The sequence below is a fragment of the Motacilla alba genome, chromosome 9 (assembly GCF_015832195.1).
Source record: "Motacilla alba alba isolate MOTALB_02 chromosome 9, Motacilla_alba_V1.0_pri, whole genome shotgun sequence".
Lineage (NCBI taxonomy): Eukaryota > Metazoa > Chordata > Aves > Passeriformes > Motacillidae > Motacilla > Motacilla alba.
Genome location: NC_052024.1, coordinates 23,030,249 through 23,053,081, shown reverse-complemented (window position 1 = coordinate 23,053,081; position 22,833 = coordinate 23,030,249). Strand labels below are relative to the sequence as shown.

The 22,833-nt window shown below is 43.0% G+C and overlaps 1 long non-coding RNA gene across 1 annotated transcript in view; it reads left to right on the top strand.

Moving 5' to 3' along the window:
- Positions 1–4,216: 4,216 nt before the first annotated feature.
- LOC119704804 overlaps positions 4,217–22,833 on the top strand; it is a 33,006-nt gene continuing 14,389 nt past the window's right edge. The window contains exon 1 of the long non-coding RNA XR_005258037.1: positions 4,217–4,358. This is a non-coding gene — a long non-coding RNA (uncharacterized LOC119704804). The remainder of the gene's footprint in view (positions 4,359–22,833) is intronic.

Here is a 22,833-nt window from a genome sequence, read left to right as displayed (position 1 = left end):
CCAGCCCAGATTTGGTGGGGTATTTGGAAGCCTAAAAGTGGCAGGAGGTGCATAAAGCAATTTTTTCAAGTGGTTGTTTTGTTTGCAGTGAAATCCCTGGGTACACGGCTGGAAAGCATCTGAGCAGGTCCTGCATGGAGGGATCCCTGTGGTTATTCCTGATCAGGTGAAACATTCCCACAGCTGGAGCAGCAGGATCTGCTGAGCTGGGCTCTGCCCTGGCCCTGCTCCAGCTTCTGGGGTGTGATCTCCCTGAGCCTGCCAAGTGGTTCTGTCAGTCTGCTAAAAGGATTATTTGGGGGTGAGTGTGGTGTTAGCCAACCTTGTGACCTTTCTCCTCTGTAGGTCCCAGAGGAGATGATCCATCCCTTGTGGATCCTCCCAGCTTTCCATGCCTTTATCCCCTTTGCCTGCTGGTGATGCCTTGTGCAGGCTGCCCTGGAGCAGAGGCTGGACAGAGCTCCAGAATAAAGCAGGGATTTATTCAAAGCATCTCCTCCATGGATCCACCTTGGGCAGCACAAGAGCCCAGCCAGGGCTGCCCCCAAGAGGAACCCAAATGGTCCCAAAATGCACGAGCGCTCCCGGGGTCTCTGCCTTGGCTCAGCTCTGCTCCATTTGCACCTTGCAGTTCATTGTCCAGTTCCAGCTTTAGCCCAGGCACTCCCACCCTGCTTGTTTTCCTCTCTGCAGCCCACGCTGTTTGTGCTCCTGGGCTGAGCTTTGGATCATTTGTCCTTGGTGCCCAGCTGGAGCAGGAATTGTTTTGTCTCCCTGCTCTGTGCAGAGCTCAGCATCCCCTGATGTGAAGCTCAGACCCACACACTAAAGCAGCACAGAACCTGAAACATAGAAAAGCCAAACCTGAGCCATGAGGGACACTGAGGAGTAAATGGCTTCTGGGAGGTTCTTGAGGAAGTTTTTTATTAGATAAAGGCAAAACCAAAGTCTCAAGGTGTAAAATAAATGCTGCAGTCACTGCCCTGGCTTCCTCTCCCATGAGGAATTCCTGTGGATGAGGCAGAGCAAGTGAGTGAGGACCCATTAATGGCTTAGGATGACCTGCTCAGGAGCTGGAGAACATCAGACTTGTTTTGAAGATATACTCAGCCATCAAATCTTTTCATCTTAAATTTGTTTTGCAGATTTATTTTGGTTTCACTGTTAAAAATAAATTGTTATTGTTATTATTACTTATTTATTATGAAACTTCATTACCCAGCAGATTGTCAAGGCTTTAAACAACACAACATTTGAGTTTTTACACCCTTTTTCCTGCAGATCTGAACAACTGCAGAACAGATGGTTCAGCTGGTGGTGGAGGTAAAAGGCTCTGCAGATTAAAAAATTGTTGGCTATTTTTATGCCATTTCTGCTTTGGCATTTTGCCTCACTTTTGCATCTCTGCCTAGCACATAAAATGAATGTTTTCGGGTTTTTAAAACTTCTAACGATGCACAGTTTATTCTGTGTAGGAACTCCAAAGTGAGAGCTGACCCACAGAAGGAGAGTTAAAAGTAATGGAATAGCTGTGGAATTTCTGATGAAATTAATATTTTGGCTCAGGATTTTTTTTTTCTCTTTTCATTAAAGTCACTTTCCCTAAACAGGCTGTGATAAGAATTTGCTGCTTTAAAACAATTCTGTCTCAACACCTTTTAACCAGTGTTACGTAGACATAGTGGCCTGTTAAAAGGCAAAATTTGATAACAAAATTAACTTCAGTTGGGGCAGTAATGGCTGGAGATTCTCAAAAAAACCCCTGTTTTTCTTCTTGTGCAGGGAAATTCTGGCTTGACCCCACAAATTTTTCACTCACATCTCCCAGCTGCACTCAGTTGTTTCTCTCTTTTCCACGGGTACAATTTTTTAATGATCACTGTGATCTCCACAGGGACAATATTTAAGGAACTGTAATGCTCAACAACCTCCTTACCTTAATGGAGTGTTTATCTCAGCTATTAAATATTCTTCAGAGTTCTTTTAGAGAAAAACCTTGAGGTGCTCATTAAAATTAATGTGTGTGGTTTGTTTGTTTAGCTGCCAGAAAAAGAAAACACGCAGACACACACAAGTGTTTCAAGGCTGGTAATGTGCAAAGGTGAGAACCAGGACGTGAGGGGTGTGAAGGAATTGGGAACAGCAGAGACTTTTTTCCTAATTTCCTGGGTTTTTTTGGTGTTTCAAACCTACACATGGTGCAGCACAGGGTGATTTACTGGCTAAAGTATTTTTATTAGAGTATGCTCTAAAATAAAAGGTAAAGAAAAAGGATAATGAAGGTAAATCCCCAGTATTGATGCTGTAAATTTAGCAAAACTTTGGAATCACACAAAGCAGGCACAGGCAGCTGCTCAGCTGGTGCTGGAGCCCCAGGTCACAGAAGATTTGAGGCAGCATTAAATTACCCTGCTGCCGTGGTAGGCACTGGAAAGGCCAAGAAAAAATAGATTCTGTGGGTAGGGATGAAATATTTTAGACAAGCTGATTACCTCATGCGAGAAAATGAGTTAATACTTGCAGCAGCCCTGTAAATTGTTTCTTCTTTTGGGAGTTGTTTTCAGCTACTCTGATATTTGGGATTAAGGGGCTTTTCTTTCTGGGCTCTGGGTAGTGCCAGTGTCAGAAGTCTCATTTTTGGAGCTGAGGGCACATCCCACACTTCTGTCGTGATAGTGGGCAAGGTGAAAGTTGAGGGCTTTTACCTTAAATGCAAAATTTTGCTTAAGGACCACAAAGATGCAAACATGAGCACTCTGATAATGGGAGTGCTGGGCTTCTCTCCCTGTGTGTGTGTGTGAAATGGGCTCAGTTGCACCAGGAAAAGCAGATATTAGGAAAAGTTTCCTCGAGGGGAGGTTGTCAAGCATTGGAACAGGCTGCTCAGGGGAGTGGTGGAGTTTCCACCCTTGAAATGTTCAAAACAACGTGTGGGTGTGGCAGTTGAGGGCATGGCTTGGTGGTGGACGGCTGGACTTGAAGACTCAAAGGTCTTTCCCAACATCGATGATTCCATGATTTTTTTTTTTTTTGAAATTGCAATATTTAGTGAGGAAAAACTTAGAATCAGTCAAAGTTTTGGTTTTTTTTTTTTTCTTTTTTTTTCTTTCTTTTTTTTTTCTTTTTTTTTTTTTTTCTGAAGTGAAAAAATATTTCTATAGCACAAGGGCTGGACCATGAAAATCACTGATAAAGAACATAAAATCCATCTGTTATTACTGTGGGTCAGTTTTAGGCAAAATTGAACCACTTTTTTGTGCTAATCTTTCATCATGATATTTTTATATCTGGGTGATTTCAATTTGTTCAAGCCCAAAACAGAGGTGATCAGTGGAGAGACTGGACAGACGAAAAAAATGGATATTAGAACTGTCTTACAGGGATTTCTGATGGACTGATTTATCTGGGTTCAGGGGTGTTTTTTGGAGGAGTAATGGAATTATTCCTGGCACTGACAGTGCTGACAGCAAGGCTGATTCTAGAATGATATTGGAAGGTAAAGGGAATTTGGCCTTCATGTGAATAATTTGTTGACAAATGCAAAAAAAGGCAAGTAATAGTTTTAAAAAATGCAGATTATAAGTAGTGAGTTTGGGGATTTACAGTAGTCAATACAAAAGAAAGAGAAAAAGGCTTAAAATGTTGTTATTAGAAGAAAAAAAAAAGTAAATGGCCTAAATGAAAATTATTGAAGTATTTACATAGCAAAATGATCTCACAGGGAGTAGTTGGAGCTCTCTTTTAAACAGGGAATATAATGTATTTCTTTTGGATTCCAGTCAGAATGTTTCAGGGTGACTCTCTTGGATTTTCTGCAAGAATATGAGAATTCAGGTAGCATGGTAAAGGTTTATCAAAAGTAAATTAAATGGAGAAATTGCACGGGTTGCAATGTCTAGACCTCAATAATTTGTCCAGAGCAGCAGTGAGATTTTAGGGCTCAAAGTCACCTGTGGATCATAAATTTGTGGGATTTAATTAATTTTCCATCAGAACCCTAAGAAAAGATGCTAGGAGGGAATGGCAGGTGTTCAGAAGGCTTTTGCAGCCACAATTTCCAGAAAATTCAGTGTAACATGTTTAAACCACCAGCTTCCAAGGAAGACCAGACGAGTTCCTTCCTCAAGGTTGAACTCTTGACTTCTGGAGCTCAGGAGTAATTGCTGACACTCTCACTGCATTTTTTTTTTTTTTTTTTGTCTCCTTGAAGTGTAGCTGGGCTCCAGCTGTAAAGGAGTGTGGAACAATTATAAAAACAACGATAAAAACTCTTCCTCTGCTGGATGCCTGAAGTGGTGTTGGAGGTGGCTGCAAACCCGTGCTCGGAATCGGAGAAAAGCAGAGGGACCGTGGGGAAGGTGAGCTGAGTAACAAATGAGAAAGTTTAGTTTGCTGCACTCCTCCTGGCAGCAGAACTGAACCATCAGGAGTTGTTCACTTGCTCTTAATAAACAGCACCTGGAAGAACAGGGGTGAGGAAGGAAAATTGTTATTAGAAATTGAGGATTTTTTTGTCTTCCCTCCTCTGTCCCTCCTTCTGTGCTGCAGTAAATATTGATTCGTGGGCAGGAGCAGTGAGGGCTTTGCCTGTGCCCATTCTGATCTCATCAGAGGTGAGCAGCAAAGGGCAATACTTAATGACATTTTCCCCACACCAGAAATCACTCTATTTAAAAAAAAAAACAAAAACAGCATTATGCTGAAAAACTAAAATAGCTGCCATTGGGAATCTGCGTTAGAGTGGTGCTGCAAAACGTTCTGGAAAGGGGAATTCTCAGAGGAGCTCTGTAAGTATCACATCAGCTGTTTAGTGCTACTGAGAACACTTTTATTTTGTTTTTAAAACATAATAGAGGTGCATGCTAGAGTGGAAGGGAGAGGAAATAGGTAGGAATTTACCTGGCAGTGTAAAATTGATGGATTTGTAGCAGGATTCGGTTGTCCTGCCCATGGAGAGCTCCAAGGCAGTGTTCTGAAAAATCATGTCAGTGACCTGACCCTGATCCCGGTGAGGGCAGAAATGACAGGAATTTAATGTTTGTTGTAGGGTTCTTGTGTTGTTTTACACACCCCAGGCCTCCTGGGTTGCCATCCTGTTAAAATTCATGGCAAACAGAGCATTCCAAGCCCGTGTGCTGGGCAGGGAATTGCTCATCTGTCAGCAGTGGAGAATGATCCACGTCAGGCCCTGACACTTGGCAATTGGATAAATGGAAAAGTCTTGCTTAGAGCAAGGCATGTTTCATCTGTGTAAATGTCACAGCTGGAGTTCTGGGCTTTGGGAAGGTCAGGTTCTCACCTGCTCCCTGTGTGACCCCACGCAATGCCAGGGGGAAGCTCAGTCTCACACCTCGGATGCTCAACACGGCTCAAAGAGCCAAGCACACAAACAGGGCTCTCAAAATCTTCCTGATGAAGAATGTCATCTGCTCTGGGCTTTCTTTCCAAACCCACTTAAATGTGTCCCTGTGAGGGTGGGCAGGCCCTGGCTCAGGTGCCCAGAACAGCTGTGGCTGCCCCTGGATCCCTGGAAGTGTCCAAGGCCAGGCTGGATGGGGCTTGGAGCAGCAGAAGGTGTCTCTGCCCATGGCAGGGGTGGCACTGGATGAGCTTTAAGGTCCCTCCCAACCCACGCTTTTCTAAGATTCTGTGCTCCTTAGAAGTCTCAGTTTTATATCTTAACCAGGTTCCTTATCTTTGTCAGGAGTGACAAACTGAGGGAGCTCTCAGTTGGCTGCACACCTCGCTTTGGTGTCAACACGAAATGTGCAAAATGCATCCACAAAGATGGATTTGCTTTAACAAAGGCTTCAGAGCCACGTTCACAGCAGCAGTTGGGCCAGTCCTTTATACTGGTGCTCAGTTTTAAGGAAAAAAAAAAAAAGAGAAAGATATTTGTTGTAAAAAGATACTTAAGTGTGTTTGTAACCTTAAGTGGGCTGATGTTAAATCTGGGCAGGTGTCCAGCTCCTGTGCTCATCAGTCCCCAGGTGCCACCAGAGTTGTTGCACTTCATTGGCTTTAATTTTCCAGGGAAGCACATCCCTGTCTACCAGCACATCTTTGCTTCAGCCGGGCTGAAGCTTGGCCTGGTGCCCATCTTTGTGCGTGAACCATCTCAAACTTTTAATAATCATTCAAAAAAACAAATCGGGGAACAACCAGGAGAGTTGTGCTGCTGATCAGGAGATGCAGCCCTCAAAACCAGCAGTCAGGGTATTGGTGACTTCCCGTGCCAGGGTAGGATCTGCATTCCAGCAACCTTGAGAAATTAGTGAAGAAGGAAAGATAAAGCCATAGTTAAGGAAAAAAAATTCATTAGGTAACACTTTTGTTTCTGATGCATCGTTGGATACAATTAAATTTTTGGCAGGAGCAATGGTATGAAATGTTTTGTCCAGAAGGTTATTGTAGCTGGAACTGAGGCTGGATGGCCAAACAACCATTGTCATCAAAACAGGGGGGAAAAAAGTTGGCTGCTTGTAGAAATGCAAGGCAAAGTGCTGATCCCAGAGGGAATCCAGGCTGGATTCCTGCTGGAGATAGAGATCCTGATCCTGCCGTGTGTGAGGGTGGAAGAACCTGGAGGTACAAAGTGCAGATGTGGTTTTATTCCACGAGGAACAGACATTCTTCTATAATGTGAAACATTTAATTCAACCATCCTGCCTTCTACCAAAAAAAAAAAAAACAACCAAAAACAAAAACAAACCCAAAGCAACAAACAAGCCAGACCACTCAAAAAACAAACCAGCCACAAAAAAAAAAAAAAAAAAAAAAAAAAAAAAAAAAAAAAAAAAAAAAAGGGAAAGCAACACGTTATTTCTGCAGGCAGTTAAATCACAGCCTTTTTATAAAACAGAAAGTCTGCATTTCTTACCTGACTGCAGCAAGTCACATTAGATAACAAATTATGCAGATTTGCTTTTCAAGACTATTTTCCCCCCTTCTTTTCTACCTCAGTTGTGTCTTTCAGAGACAGCTGGTTGAAATGACAATACTCTGAAGAGAGGACGTGGTTGTGACTGTTTCCCCCCTCTCTGAGCAGCCTGGGGAGTTGTTTGTGGCCACCCAAAGCTCTGCAGGGCTGGTTCAGAGCTGCTGCTCCTTGTGCAGCCGGGTGTGAAGGAAGTGAATTATGGAGCTCAGCTTCTTGTTCTATGTTAAACATTTCAAAAGGAGGCTTGGCTGAGCAGGATGGGCTCTTGGTGCCCTTGGAAGGAGAAAGTGTCTCTTGTCTGAGATTCATGCCGAGTAATTAGTTCTGTTCAGACCAAAGAATAACTAATTCACTGTAGTTTATCTCAGTAAAGGGTCAAACAAAGGCTTTTCTGTTTTGTGAGAAGTTGTTACAAAGCAAGACAAATAAATACATCCTCCAGCTGAAACGCAGCTTTGTTCAGAAGCTTCAGGACCTCTGGTGGATTTGATTTAAGGGCCCATCCAAGCCCTCTGCAGAGCTTTGGTGAAGAGCTGAGTTTAATAAAGGTAATCATCATGGCCCTGCAGAGTGGTGGGAGGCTCTGAGGCTGATAAACAAGCTTTGCCTGTCCTTTAGATGTAGTTTGTGAATAACATCTTGCTTTCCTTTCAGTGCAATAAAGGGGAGGTATCAAAGCGTTCTGGGCATTTCCCCTGGCTGCCGGGCTAATTAACCAGAGTGGAGCTCTTTGTGTCATGGCTTGAGACTTCACTGATCATATTAATCAAGGCAGATCAGCAGAGGATTTTTGGTGGTTTTATTTTTTGGCTTTTCTACAGAATTGAGGTAGATGGGCATGTCCTGGTTGGGGTGGTCTGTCCCTTCCATGTGCAGGACGTTCTCCCCCCTCTCTGCCAATCCACTGTTCATTTTCACTAATCGCCCTAAATATGATTCCAGACAGCTCCAAACCAAATAGTTACACGAATGTTCCTTCATAAACACGAGTCTGTTGTGAGAGCACAGAAAGATTAAGGGAGACAGAACTGCAGCAGGAAAGGGGCTGAAGATTGAGCAGCCAGGAGTGTTTCACTCAGAACTGATGCCCTGTCTTGTGTCACAAACTGGCTTTTCCAAAATTTTTGGAGAGAAGAAGAGAAAGAACTGGCTGTCATTTAATTGATGTCCAATCTCAGTTATTTACAATCTAGTGAGGAACTTACTAGTGGTTTCTTAAACCTTACAAGATTTAAAAAATATTCCTTGCAGTTCAGTCCCTCCCAAAGGACATGTCATCCATACCATCTTATCAGCCAAAAAAACTGTATATATTTATGTAGACATACCTGTTTCTTGGAAAGGTCATCTCTGCTGAAATGTTAATTAGATGTTGGTGCTGTTAAATATTAATAGACTAAAATTCAGCTACAAAAAGTCTTTATCTTGGTTTCATTGTAAATACATTTTTAGTGCTGTGTCCTAGAGATTCTTGTGGATAAAAAAAAAATCCTTTTAGTTTTCTTCCTCTCAAGTTGCTGCTCCTGGGAAAAGCAGGCCCATAAGTTAGTGCTGTAGTAATAAATTTAAATTCTTGTAAGCAGGAATTCAAACCCGGCAGTGCTGCTACAGAAACTCTTAATAAATTAAACACATTCATTGCACTTTACCAGATTATTAAAACACTTAAATATTATTAGCTGGGCTGCCTGAGAGCAGTGGGCTTCTCTGCATGGAAATGTGTGCAGGGAAAAGCTTCCAAAAAGTCCCAGTAGGTGGAGGATGCTCCGTGATTCTCTCAACTTATTCCTCTCTCCTTTCTGAATTCTCTGTGTAGCAGCCTGGATCTTTCCTGAAATTAATTGTTTTAATTATGGCAAATGGCTTGAATGGCTTCTGTGTGAGGGAAGAATTAAAACTCTGGGACAGTTTAGTGCAGAGAGGGGACGTAAAGAGGGCACACGATGGAGATATCCCAGTAATGAATTGCCACACACAAAAAGTAAATCTGGCACTTGCACTTAGCTGCTCTTACAACACAAGAACCAGGGGACTTGTAATGAAAGAGAAAGGCAGCAGAATGAAAGCCCTTAAAGAAAATAAATATTTATACAAATGCATAATTAACCAGTGGAGTGAAGCCAAGAGCTTTGTGGGGTCCAGGAGAGGAATTAGGGGTTTCTGTGGGTAATGGGAACATCTGGAGTCGTGTTGGATGGTGTGGGAAGAGTGAAGGGACTGCAGGGACAGGGAGTGTGCAGACCCTGAGGAAAATGGCACTGGCAGCACAAACCTGGCTCAGGAGGGAGGAACTTCATTTCATTCAGGTAAATGCCACCATGTCACTTATTTTGGGAGGAGATTGTGCTGGAACAATGACACTCCTGTCTCATTTTACCCCAGCTGAGCCAAGAACAGATGTTTGAACATCAGGGGAAACACATCCAGAGCAAACCAACTGTTTTCTGTCCTGTGCGCTTGTTATCCCAGCATTCCTAAAGAAAGGCAGAATAAGTGAATAAATAGAATTCATCTTTGGGAAGCAGGTGAGTTTTCCAAGCCAGCCGAGCTGGGGTGAGATGGGAGCTGTGTGGTGACAGCACTGCTCTGTCCCTGTCCCTGCTGGTTTGCCCATCCAGTGTTTCAGTGTTCCCACTCTTCCTGAGGGGTTAATGTTTGAAATCCTGCCATAACACCGTTTCTGCAGACATACATTGTCCACAGGTCATTGACTTTATAAAATAAAGCACATTCACTTTCCTTGTCAGGGTCTCTGCCAGTGTTCTGGAGACCAAGGATCTGCATGGCCCACGTGACATTTTTATTTAGCCTGTTTTCCCCTTTGCTAATAGTAGCTTTATCCAAACCAGCTTCCAAAAGCTCTCCACCCAGCCCATGCAGGGAATTGTTCCCTCCAAACACAGATGTTGTGGGAATGGAGCAGACACGAGGCAGGCTGGAGGTGGATTTCCATCTCATCCATTAACCTTTCCAGAATCTCTGCCAGAAGGTGCCCACGGTATTTTGGCCTCTTTATTGATGGTCTTCATTACCCCACTTGTCTGAGAAGGATATTTTAAGATCAAAGCAGGAATTCCACCTCAGCACAGACAGACGTCCCAAAAGGCTTCTCATTCACACTCAATTGATTCTGTGGCAGCCTTAAACATTTCCCAGCCCATTTCTTTGTGACCTGCTTCATTCCAGGTGATGTTTGAAAGCTCTGAGATGTGGCAGAGATAATCTAAAGTAGGTCAGGAGCTGCCCCACTGCTGCATGTCTGCCCTGCAATTCGTGGTACTCCTCAGGTAGCACAATGCCTGAATAACAGCAGGTTCTGTAAAGCAAATATCTCAACTTGAAGTAACAAATTACTTCTGTGGTGGAAATGAAGACAAAATCTGACTCATAAGTTTAAAATAGCCTTGATTTTATTCTGCAAGGTTTGTCATTATGGTTCAGAGTGTTAAGGTAGTTAGAAACAAGATTTTCTTGGAGCTAAAAGTTTTCCCTGAGCTTGAGATGTCTTGATTTTAGGCATGATAAGGAAAACTTAGTGAAAACTCTTTCCATACTTCTTGTTTCTGACCTGTGCACGTGAGACAATGGAACAGACCCTGTGAGCACCATCCCAGCACAGAGCTCCCTCCTGTTCTTACTGTGCTGGGTCTCCCATCCTCTCTGCAGGGAGGTGCCCACCCTCATCCTGCCTGGACAGGGCCCCCATTGCAGGGGAATATAAACACCACTGTTGTTAGATATTTTCTGTTGTTGGAGGTATGCTGTTGTTAGATACATACTGTTAGGAGATATTTAGCATAGAGACTTGGCAAGGTAGAGGCCTTGTCAAGCCTCTGAAAGGGAATAATGCTTTAGGATTTGAGCTTTTCTGTTTCCATCCATCTGTAACCCTGCAGTTCTTCAGTGTGTAACTCTGAGCTCCACCCCCAGTGTCAGCTGCTGCTTTCCCATTTTGGGCAGACACAGCAATTCCTCTCCAGGCCTGGCAGTCAAGGACACCTCACTGCCTCAGGCCCAGAGATGGGAACAAAAGTGACCTGGGGGAGCAAACTGGGGGTCAGTGACTTCATTGCCTGCAGCTGGAATTGGAGGATGAACCCCCAAAATGCAAATGGGCCAAACTTATAAAAGCGTGCCCCCCTGACCCGTGGTGCATTTTGGGTGCAGCCCCTGGGGGGCTTGGTGTGCCCTGAATGTACCTGAAGGGCTTCAGGCAATAGAACTGCTTTGTATTCCCTTAACTCTTGTCTGCCCTCTGGTTTTAGGTAGCCCTAAAAGACATCACTGTGTCTGGAATAGGTGCCTTTAAACTCCAGGGGTTTCTGGTTCAGAGCTGCCATGAGCAGCCCAGCACCTCCTCGTGATGAGTTCTATTTATTGTGGCCTGACGTTGTCTGAGGGAGCGTGCAGGGCTCAGAGCTCCTTTGGAGCTTTGTCTTCTTCAAACCCATCTTTAATGTGCTCTTTGTTTGAGAGCTGCCTTTGTAATTTAGTTGAAGCTGAATTATGAAAGGATCCTGATCTAAATGAGTCACCGTCCCTCTAGAAAGAATGTGACAAATATTAAATATTCTTGTGTCGCTCGCAGATCTGAAAGCAAATCCATTCTTTCCCTTTAGTGCTGTTCCTGCCTTTATATTCTGATGATTCATCCCACATTATGGTGCCAATTTTTCCCCCTTCTTCCCAAAGCTAACAGGTGTTCCTTGGATTTGCCTCATCTGTTAGGAATCACTGTTGAGCCCAGCTGGAAATTTCCCATTCAGGAGCCCCTGCACTGAGCATTGTGCACCTGGGCCCAGCTTTCCCAGTCCAGCCCAGCGTGGAGCTGGGCCTGGCTGGTCAGGGCTCGACAGCTGCTGTGGCAGATCCACCTCATTGTCTGGGCTGGATTTACTGCCCAGAGCCCAGGGCTCTTGTACCACATTATGGAAATGCAGCTGCTCCTGCCCTGAGATGGTGCTGCTGTGGGAGAGTGGTTAAAAGCAGGTATTCATCCTGAATTGTTCCCTTTTCTAAGAAAAATCAGCCCTTCACAGCAGTAACATCAGCAACTGTTCTTAGGCAGGAGTTTGGGTTTTTTTGCAGCTCAGTGAAAGCTTGTTTTAATAAGGTTACATTGTCCAAACTCTCATCTTTTTAAATGAAAATGTTCTGCCAGATTGAGATGGATGAGTAAATGATGAAAATCCAGCACACGTACAAGTTCTGCTCAGTCCTGCCTTTGGCAGGCAGTGGTTTCACACATCTGAAACCATCACAGGCAGCAGAACTGCCCCCATTTGGTGGGAAGTGCCAAATGGCATTTGACAAATATTAATTTGATTTGATCGGATTGTAGTGCAATATTTTATTTGCAAGATGTTCAGACCTAATTAAAAAATATTTTTGACTTACTAAAATACCTTGGAAAACATCAGCCTTCTTTAATTGGAATCTGATAAACCAAGAAGCCAGAGCCGTCATCCCCGTTTTAATCTGATTCTGTAGAAGTAGGAATTGTTGCAATGCTGAGTAAAGAAAGATTAGAAAAAATATGTGAGTGCATTTTCTAGTCTAATCTCTTTGGTTTGGTGCTAATCTGAACATATTTAATTTGCTTCTGAAAAATGTAGGGGAAGATTTAAGAGGGAACGGTAATGTTAAATTACCCTCATTTTGTGACACTGATCTTGAGAGAAAAATACCATTTTTGTTATTGCCTGTCACTGTAACATTTCACCTCATTTATTAAAGCTGTTAGCACCTTGACTTATATAACATTGGAAAGAATGCACAGGCAAAGTCTTGCCCAAATTCCTCTTTTCTCTTGGTAGAAGAGATGTACAGAAGAGTTGGGAGAAGTGTGAAGAGTCAAGGTTCAATGCACAGCAGTGGCTGGGGTGGCACCACTGCCTTGCAACCTCCTTTCCAAAATAAAACCCCTGACAAGGTTAATTAGAGCCAGGAGTGCTTCACTGTGGGTTCAGCACTGCTGAAATGTGCTGATTCAGATGAGAACACTGTCAGGCTTCCTACTATGGCTGATTATCTAGACCTTAATTATTATATAAATCAATTCAGGATAAATAAGACCTTCTTGGTGTAATGGCTCGCTGCCATTTGTGATTAATATTTCATTAGGCACGAAGCCATCAGAGCACTTAAACAGGTGCTCAATTTTAGCCACTTTAGTCAATTATACTTGGAATTAGGCATATGTTCCCAGGCATTGCTTGACTGGACTGTTCCCCAAAGCTGAGCTGACCTTTACCTTTGTCATTAACATCAGTGAACAGTTTCTGTCTGTGCACCACCAAGGATTAAACACAAGAAATTCGCTTGTTCTGCTCACAAACGAAATGTTGTCACCATTTCCAGGACTCTTTTGTCATCCTTCCATATGGTTGAGAGGATGCTTTTCCCCAAAGCCTTGTTTTCCTTTGTATCCTTTGACTCTCCAGGTGGCAATCACGTTAGTACACTGAATTATCAGCCTTCAGAGACACAAGCCAGCAAAACGTGTGTGCCACATCTTTTTTTTCCTTGTAGTAAACAGATTAAAATACTGTTGTAGCTTTTCCATAGTCCTGCAGAAACATCTCACCATTATCTACTTCATGTGCTGGTTTTTCATTACCAACAGGTTTTTACACCTCTTCTAATGACTTACGTTTAATTGCCTGAATTTTGAAAGATAATCAAAAATCGTGGGCTAATTTTGCCAACCTGAATTCTGGGACTAGTTTTCCATGGGTTTTTCAACCCTTTGGTGGTGGGATCTGTGCAGGAGAACAGGGAATGAGGAAGGCTGGATGTGTCAGAGGCACGTCTGTGAGACAAGTTTGTGAGCTCAGAAGTCTTGTTTACACTAACATGCAGTTAAGTTTCTTTGTTACCTTTCTCACTGCAGATGAATAGTTTCCAAAGCCTCTGTTCTCATTACAGATCTAATTTTGACTTTGTGCTTTGGAAAATTCCAGTGTTGCCACATCTCAGTTTCCTTGATTTTCTCTCTCTTTTCCAGGATGCTGTAGGAGAGGCTTATCCTCCATTTGTGCTTCCACCCCCTGTGCTCCTGCTCTGGATTTGCTGTCCCAAAGATGTCAAAACTGCCTTTCAGGGGACACTCAGTAAGATTTGGACCCTGATGTCCATTTTAAAATGGACTGAGGTTCGGAAAAGCAGCATAATTGATTTGTAATTGTGCTGCGGGGCTGGAAGAGGAAACACAAGATGCAGCTCAAGGAGGATTTGTCCATGAAATGATTTCACTGAGGTCACGGGCTGATGGCACTTGATGGGGTAGGATGTATTTGCTGCAGCCTTAGTGGGTTGGAATCCTTCTGGGAGGAGGATGATTGCTTTGGAGAACGTTGTCCAGTTTTATTTGTGAGCGGCCAAATCCCCTGAGTTATTCAGGCAAATCTGAAGGAGTTGCTGGTTTTTGTCTACTGGAGAAAGAAAAAGGGAATGATCTGGGATTCCTATAATTAGCAGGATATCTGGACCTTGATTTCCTTATTGTGTGCTGAAGACTTTGCAGTCTAAAGTGAAAGAGCAAAATACTTTGTGGTCAGCAAGGAAAACTCAGCTTTCACGGCAACTGTAAATATTGGAGAAATATCAGTCACATTTTTCAGAAGTGTCAATCTACTGGAAGTTATATCCATGGTGGACAGGATTGTGGGACTTTATTGTTGGAATCTGTTTAATAACCAGAATGAATTAAAAGGTGGAGGCTCAAGAGGAGAAAGTGGGAAGTGGTTTGATATGGGTAAAATGTAGCCAAAGAGGCAGGTGCTGTGACCTGGATTAGCAGGTTTATTTGGATTCTTTTTTCCTTCTGTCATTAAACTGTGAAAGAAGGGTTTGATAACTTACCAAAAGTTCCCGAGTTTTATTTGGATTTCATGAGAGATTATATATTCCCATAGCTTGGATTTCCACTGGTGAGACATTACAAAACTGTAATGTCTGAATGGGGTAGGTGACAGAAACAGTAAAAAAATAACCTCAGGTGATTTGTGTGAGACTTCAGAATCTGCTTTAAATACACAATTTTTTTTTTCTCAAAAGACATGAAATGTTTGATTTCTGTAGTCCTTCTGCCAAATGCCTGGCATTGTGTTATTCCATTATCTTGTTGTTGATAATTTTTATGATAATGAGGGGGGATTAAGAAGTAATTTCAGAGCTGCACTTGAAGATGTGAGCTGGTGTTTCCTCCTTCCCAGGCGCCACATGTAACCACACAGCAAAGGCAGCCTGACTGAATCCATCCATCTGGGGAGCAGGAAAACTCTGCTCGGTTCCAGCTCACCTTCAGAAATCCTTTCCTGATAAAATCAACCCAGAATTCATGAAAATCAATGGAAAAATGGAAAGTGACTAGCAAAAATAAGCCCAAATTTCCCCTTGTAGTCAATCCAAGGCAGAGTTTTGAGCTGGCTCCAGTGCCCACAGGGTCTGTTCCTGCTGGGGACATTGATCCTTTGATATTCCCATCTCTTTGTCTTTCTTTTTCATCTCGGAACAAAGTATTGTGTTCTTCAACTTTGACCAAAGAGATTGGCAATGGGACAGGAGGAATAATCTTACCTGTCCAAGGCCCATTAATACTCACAAAAATATGCTCTAAATGAGACATTTATACAAATCAATATACATTAAAATGTATGGGGAGCCAAGGCAAGCCAAGCAGAACTTGTTCTTTAATCTTCATTAAAAATAAAAGATTAAAAATTTATCTCTTCCTTCCTAATGCAGAGAGGTGTGGTGAAGGGAATGTGACCCGAAGTTTTAATGGAGCAGCACTTAAATTTTATTACCTGTACAAAAAAAGATTTTCATAGCGGAAAAAGAAAAGGATAATATACTTTTAAAAAGCAGCAAACAAGCAAACAAAAGGGCTTGAGGTTTGGTTTATGTTTTAATGGAGCAGTATTTTTAGAGGGACACAGGCTGTGCTTGGGTAGAATTGGGATTTTTAACTGGGGGCAGGCTGAGCTGGGTCCCCACAGCAGCATTTCCCTTTTTATCTATCTCTGCATCTGCAATGTGCTGCCTTCCACACCCTGGACTCGTTAGGTTACAAATGTCAGGGAGAGCTCTGTGCATAAACAGGGAAATTATATGGATGGGGAGAGGAAAATGCAAGGGGTGGAGGGGAGGACTGGGGGTGTAGTGAGGTCCAAGGCCAGCTTGGACACTGGGGCTTGGAGCAGCCTGGGATAGTGCAAGGTGTCCCCAAGGTGGACAGTCTCACAGGTCCCTTCCAACCCAGGCCATTCTGTAATTCTCTGAAAAAAGCAGGATTTTGGTTTCCATCCACTCTCTGCACCATTTGGGTTACCTTTTTTCCCCCTTTTTTTTTTTTTGCTGTTCCCTTGATAGGGCTGTGAATAATTTCTGCATTTACTGTGGCACTGCAGTCACCCTCACTGCAACAAAAGCAGGGCCCTACGAGGAGCAGAAGATGACTGCAGCTTTTATTTCCTTTATTCACACAGAGTTTTCAAGTGTATTTGGTGTTTTAGGTGTGATCAGCTGAAGTGCTTTACAGTTGCTGCTGATCTCACCTTTTTATCCCAGCGCTCGCCACGGGCACAAACAGAGTGGAGCTGGGCTTTCAGCTCAAGGTTCAAGGACCTTTTGTGTCTAAAAGCTGCTCCTCTTACCCATTAGTCCAGCACCTTATTTATTCTTGCAGATAAGCCTCTTTCTTCTTTCCCTTTTCTTAGGACTTGCAACAGTGTGCAGGAGTTCAGGGTGAGCGGGAAGGCTCCGTGTCAGGAGGGCAGGAAATGCTTTGTAGTGCTGAGCTGGAGCTGCTTTCCAAGGAGTTCATTTTCTGCAGAGATTCAGCCTAAAGAGAGGACAGAGAAGCCATGCTGGCAGTCGGGATAAATCCTGGGGAACTCTGGGGATTAGAGCTGATTACAATCCTCAGGAGCTCAGGTTGTAACTTTTGAGGAAGTTACAATCCCACTGACAGGACAGGGAGGGCATGAGGAGGAGGAGCAGCAAAGTTTCCCTGGATTTTTCAGGCAGGAAAAATCCCACTTTCACCCGGAAGTTGAGTGGATTTACAGCTCATTTGGGTCTTTAGGTTTTGTCTGCTTGAAGCTTGATCCTTGAGGTTTGGGAGTAGAAACAGAGACATCCAAGTGTGGTCACTCCTTTCTAGTCCTTCCTGGTTTGGATTTCCTCTGCCTATCCATTTTAATTCCAGGTTTCTTAATTTTGAATTCATTATCTGATACAGGTTTTAGGAACACTAAACCTAAGGATGTTCAGAAAGGTAAAAGATGTTCTGATCATATTTTGCCTACAAATGGACACAGTCATCAGTGCATCCCTTCTTTTACGCACTGAATTATTTTTCAAGCTTTTTTTCCCTGTCAACAACTCAGGAATCTGGGGTTTTCTCCAGTAAAAGGCACTGGTTTGGACTGTCACTGTGCTTCTTATCCTCTAAAAATAAATGCTAACTAAAAGCTGAGCTAGTCTGGCTCCTAACAGGAAGCAGAATTGAGCTCAACTTGTAAGGAAAATGGATGGAAAATATCTGCTCTGAAGTTTTGCTTATTGTTTTCCATAAAGAAGGCTCTGCATGAAGCACTCCATTAAAAAATAGTAGCATGGGAATGGAAAAAATTAATAGTCTTTTTTATATATATTATCAAATTGTGATCATATGCATGTGGGGGCAAAATAAATTTCAACATTAAACTGCTCAGCTAAGTAACTATGATTTTAAGCATCAACACAAAACAATTCTTCTAAAATCAGATAGGAATTTTTGGAAGAGGGCAGCAAAAAAACCCTGAGCTTGAGATGTTTTACCTCAGTTCCTTCAGAGAGGCTGGAGGGCTGGAAGAACAGGAAACTCCTGTATAATTCCACATGGAGATAATGCAGGAGGAAGGAGGGATTGGAAAACATGGCACTTGTGGACAGATATTGTATTTCTTTGAAGGAAAATCAGCATCCTAAGCCCTGTGGCAGAAAAGCCCAACACATTTTGCTGAAAGCATAAGTGGAAAAGAAATTAAACTGATGAAGAGACTGTTAAATATCACTGAGGAAACTCAGAGCACTCATTGCTTATCTAAAAAAAATAACAGTGCTCTCTATTACCCACTAAAATATAGGGAAAGTTACTGTTGCTGAGAAAGCCTGGATTGTTATGGGATAATAAAGATAAATCAGGAGTGTTAAGGCCCAGGTTTCATTGTAGCTTTGTCAGTGTTTGCTGTAACTGCTGAGTTATAACTCCATTTTCAGTGAGCGCAGGGTCCACTCGGGGTGTTGCACACCAGTTCTTACATTTACTGTCCACTTCAATACCCAGCCTGGCTGATTTAAAACACACCTTAAGTTAATTAACTAGGTCAGCATTAAGATTATCTCAGAGAGCCAAAAAGTTCCATTTCAGTGTTAATCACGGTGTAGCTACAGCTTTTTAATTTGATTTTTTTTTGTTAGTGGAGATTCAAGAGCGGTGGAGTGCCCAGTAGTGCAGAGCATTCCCAAATTCTTCATTTAATCCAAACTCATAATTACCTACAATTCATACTGAAGGCTAAATTCATAACAAACAACGTGGCTGGATGGGGCTTAAATTGAAAACCAATCCCAAGACAAACATTATTATTTACCCTTTAAAATAAAAGCCTGTGTTCACTACCATTATTCTGCTGTTTTCCTGCACTGTAATTTCTCCTGAAAGATTTTTGTGCTCTACAATTTTGCACTGCTCATCCTCCTGGTTGGATTTTCCTCTAGATCAATGACACTGAGTTTGGTCTGGGTCGGTTTTGTTTTTTTTTTAAGTAAATGGAAAGTTCTCTCTGAATCCTGTGGTTGGAGGAATAAATTGGGGAGCTGGATTCCTTTCCCAGTTTTAAATCTGTCAGGGTGATAATAGTGGGTAATAATATTTTAGTATGACATAAAATCAGCCAGGAGATGATATTGGTGGTACTGCCCTGATCCCAATGCCCTGGGCTGAGCAGGGCATCAGATCTGGAGTTCCACAGGGATCAGTCTCCCAGTTAAAAACAGGAGTGTTGGGACCAGTTTTTGGAGGCAGAATGTTGATTTTGGAGCAGATGTTTGGCAATCAATGGTTTCGTGGCCACGGGGCAGCTCCTGCTTTTCTTCTCTGTGCACTCACCATTCCAGCAGGGATCTCTGTGGAATTTCTTTTTGTGGAGAGGAATTTCTTCCTGTGGGTTCTTTCTGGAATCAATGCTTTGATTACCTCCTGTGATTTCACACAGTTTGAAGCCCAGCTTATTGTAATCTTGGCTTAACAGCCTCTTCCACGCTGGTCAGGTTTCCAGCTAAGCAGCTCTTAGAAACCTCACTTAATGCTTTTCTTGTCTCAGGGCAAAGCAAAAGATTTCGCCAGCCTTGACTGTGAGATAAATGGCTCAGATATTACTTTTTGTGAGAGATTTCCCAGGTTTTCCCCTTGAATCTTATCACCATATTCCCCTCATTTCCAAGGTGCTGCATTAGTTTGTGTGCTTTATTTTGCTCTGTGTCGTCTGCTCCACACAATCTCCCCATTTCTTCCTGCTTTTGTTTAATTGTGATTTCGCAGCTCTTGTGCCTCCCAGTTCTCTGCTGGGTTTTTTTTTATCTAATCAGAAGGATCTGATGGTTTGCAGGAGCACTGCAGCTCTTAGGGAGCAGCCAGGAAGGGAACTTGCTTTTATTTGATTGTGTATTTACCACTTCTGGGGGTATTATTTTACTGAATAATGATCCAGTCTCACCAAGACTTCAGAGCATGGTGAATTACAAACTGCCTGCAGTTTGTGGGCTCCTGTTTAATTGTTTGCAATTTGTTGAGGTGTAAAGTGCCTAAATGCATGAAATCTTTAGGACAGAACTTGTTTTACTTCTCATTTACTCTCTGGGGTGAAACTTGGCCATTAGTTCTTAGCCAAAAAAATGAGAGTTTGTTGTAGACTGGAAAACTTGTTTTTTCCAAAGATTACAGACATTTCCCACTGTGTGATATCAGGGATTTACACATTCCCAGCCTCATGGAAGCTTCACTTTCTGCTCAGACTTGTAAGCAGCCTTCAAGAAAATTCCTTTTTTTATTAGCTTATCCTCCAACTTCCAGCACCAGGCTGGATGAAGTTGTGTAGATACCCCAGGAATCAACTCTGTCAATATTTTCAGCCTTCAGAAGTTCAGTTTCTGCTGCTGGGCTCCTTTTCCTCACTGGTTTGCCCATCCCTGTGGCTGAGTGGAATGTCAAAATCCAGGAGCACAGTGTGAGGCTCTGCCAGGAGTCCTGCCTTGGCACTCCTGATAAAGCTGAGCAAGATCAAAAGTTCCCTTCCCTAGATACTGAATCCTGCAAGCCCAGAATGTGAATCCTGGTTTTGTGAACAGGAAAGCTCCTGTTAAAGTTCTGTAATTATTTATCAACAGCTTTCCAGGTGACAGTTCAGTTCAGACAGAGAGATTCTGCACGAGCTGCTCTTTGTTCTTGCCGCAGCTCCTTCAGGAAAGCCTCAGCATCCTTCACCCCTCTGACGCCTTGTGCAGGCTGCCCTGGAGCAGAGGCTGGACAGAGCTCCAGAATAAAGCAGGGATTTATTCAAAGCATCTCCTCCATGGATCCACCTTGGGCAGCACAAGAGCCCAGCCAGGGCTGCCCCCAAGAGGAACCCAAATGGTCCCAAAATGCACGAGCGCTCCCGGGGTCTCTGCCTTGGCTCAGCTCTGCTCCATTTGCACCTTGCAGTTCATTGTCCAGTTCCAGCTTTAGCCCAGGCACTCCCACCCTGCTTGTTTTTCTCTCTGCAGCCCACGCTGTTTGTGCTCCTGGGCTGAGCTTTGGATCATTTGTCCTTGGTGCCCAGCTGGAGCAGGAATTGTTTTGTCTCCCTGCTCTGTGCAGAGCTCAGCATCCCCTGATGTGAAGCTCAGACCCACACACTAAAGCAGCACAGAACCTGAAACATAGAAAAGCCAAAACCTGAGGCATCACCATGGGTCTGGATTTGGGAACTCCTTTTCTTCCACTTCTAACAATCAAGAACTTTTTCAAACTACTGCCCTTCATGCTCTCCTAGCTAAATTCACCTTAGGAAGGATATATATGTGGCGTTTTGTCTAAATAAGACAAAAAATACTCAGCAGCAGTGTGAATCATTGTGAGCATAAAGAGAAACACATTGAAACCAGCACAAGCTCACATTCAGAGAGTCACTCCATTTTGGCAGCTACGTTTTAGTTTGATTTCCTTTTCCATTTTTCCTGAGGTTGCTGGCACTTTGTGACCACGCTGATTTAAATCCTCCATCTCTGCAATAGGATGGGCAGTGTGAAGAAGGGAGTGATTGTGGTCTGGCAGTTCATTTTGCTTCATCCCACTCCTCTGGACTGATAAAAGCAGCAGGGTTAGACCTGGTTGGTAGTGGGAGGCTCCACTGAGCAGATGTAGCTGGATCCTGAGTCTTAAAAATGACAGAACTTAGACAAAGCTTGGCTGGAGTGATTTAAGGAGGCTGAACTGGATTTGTCATAGACTCCACTAACACTAATTGGGCTAATTTGATACCAATATTTAAATGCTCTTTAAGAGTGAGGGATGAAGCTGCTCCAGCAGCACTGACAGTCTGGGTGCTTCTCCAGACTGCAGCCTGGCTGTATTAATGCCACTTCTCAGGACATTTGGGGCAAAACCAGCCACAATTTTGGCTGTAAAAGGAGATTTCTTTGCATTTCTTCCCATTTCAGCCATGCAGGGAGAGCATGGATTGAGGAAAGCAGTACTCTGTGCTCTCCACCAGTAATTCTGTGTGGCTCATGCAATCTGTGCTTTAGTAAGGAATATTTTTAAAATGAAATTTTAGTGAATGAATTTTAGTGAAATTTAGTGAATTTCAGAATGAATTTTAGTGAAACAGTCTCTTAACTTAGAGAAACACTTTCTGGTGAGGGATTCTCTGTTTGTGTGTCCACATGAGCATTCACATTCAGCACAATCCTCATGTTCAGGAAATAATCCTCCCTTTGGCCAAACAGAATGGCAATCAGAGGCAGAGGGGTGTTGTCCAGGACAAATCCAGCATTTATTCAAGAACTCTCTCTCAATTATCATTTCAGTTTTGTTTGCATGAATTCTGCCTGCCTGCAAATAGGATTTGCAGTCCCGAGCCAGATTTTAATTCAATAGAAATCACAGTGGAGGTAGCCATGGTAGAATCACAGCTTTTTATTTCAGTGGAAAGTGTTGCGAGAGTTTCACAGCCAAGCCAAACCATTTGTTTGCTGTTTTGTAGTCAACATTTTATAGCCTCTTTTTAGTACAGGCTGTTCATTTAAAAGAAGGGAAAAAACTGGTCATGGAGTGAATGCCAGAGGTTATCTGCTTCTCTTGAATAGGAAAGTAGCTTTATTTCCACTAAAAAAAAAAAAAAAAAAAAAAAAAAAAAAAAGGTGGTGTGGAAACCATGACAAAATTAGCAAATAATTGAAATTTGAGGCGAAGGAGTGGAGCAATCTGTGCTGTCAGCCTGGGAGGTTGGTGTGGACGTTGCTCTTCCTCCAGTTGTATCTTCCCAAAATAACCAAGGGAGTTCAATGTTTGCTGAAATGAGAATCCACTGAGCTGCACTGGCTTTGAGTGCTGTGGGGATTCACCAGAAAGGGGCTCGCTGATTTGTAAATTCATTCCTCAGTCCTGCTGACTCTGAGGGAGAAAATCTGTAGCTCAGCTGCTGGAATGGGGGATCACACCTGGGCTTGGTCAGTCCTCTGAGGTGGAGGCAATGCAGTGTTCAATGGAATAGGAGAAATTGTTGGGATGGAATTGTTGGAATGCATGAAACAGAAAGCTCTCTGAGTCCTTCAGAGAGAGAAAAGAATGCTGGGTTTGA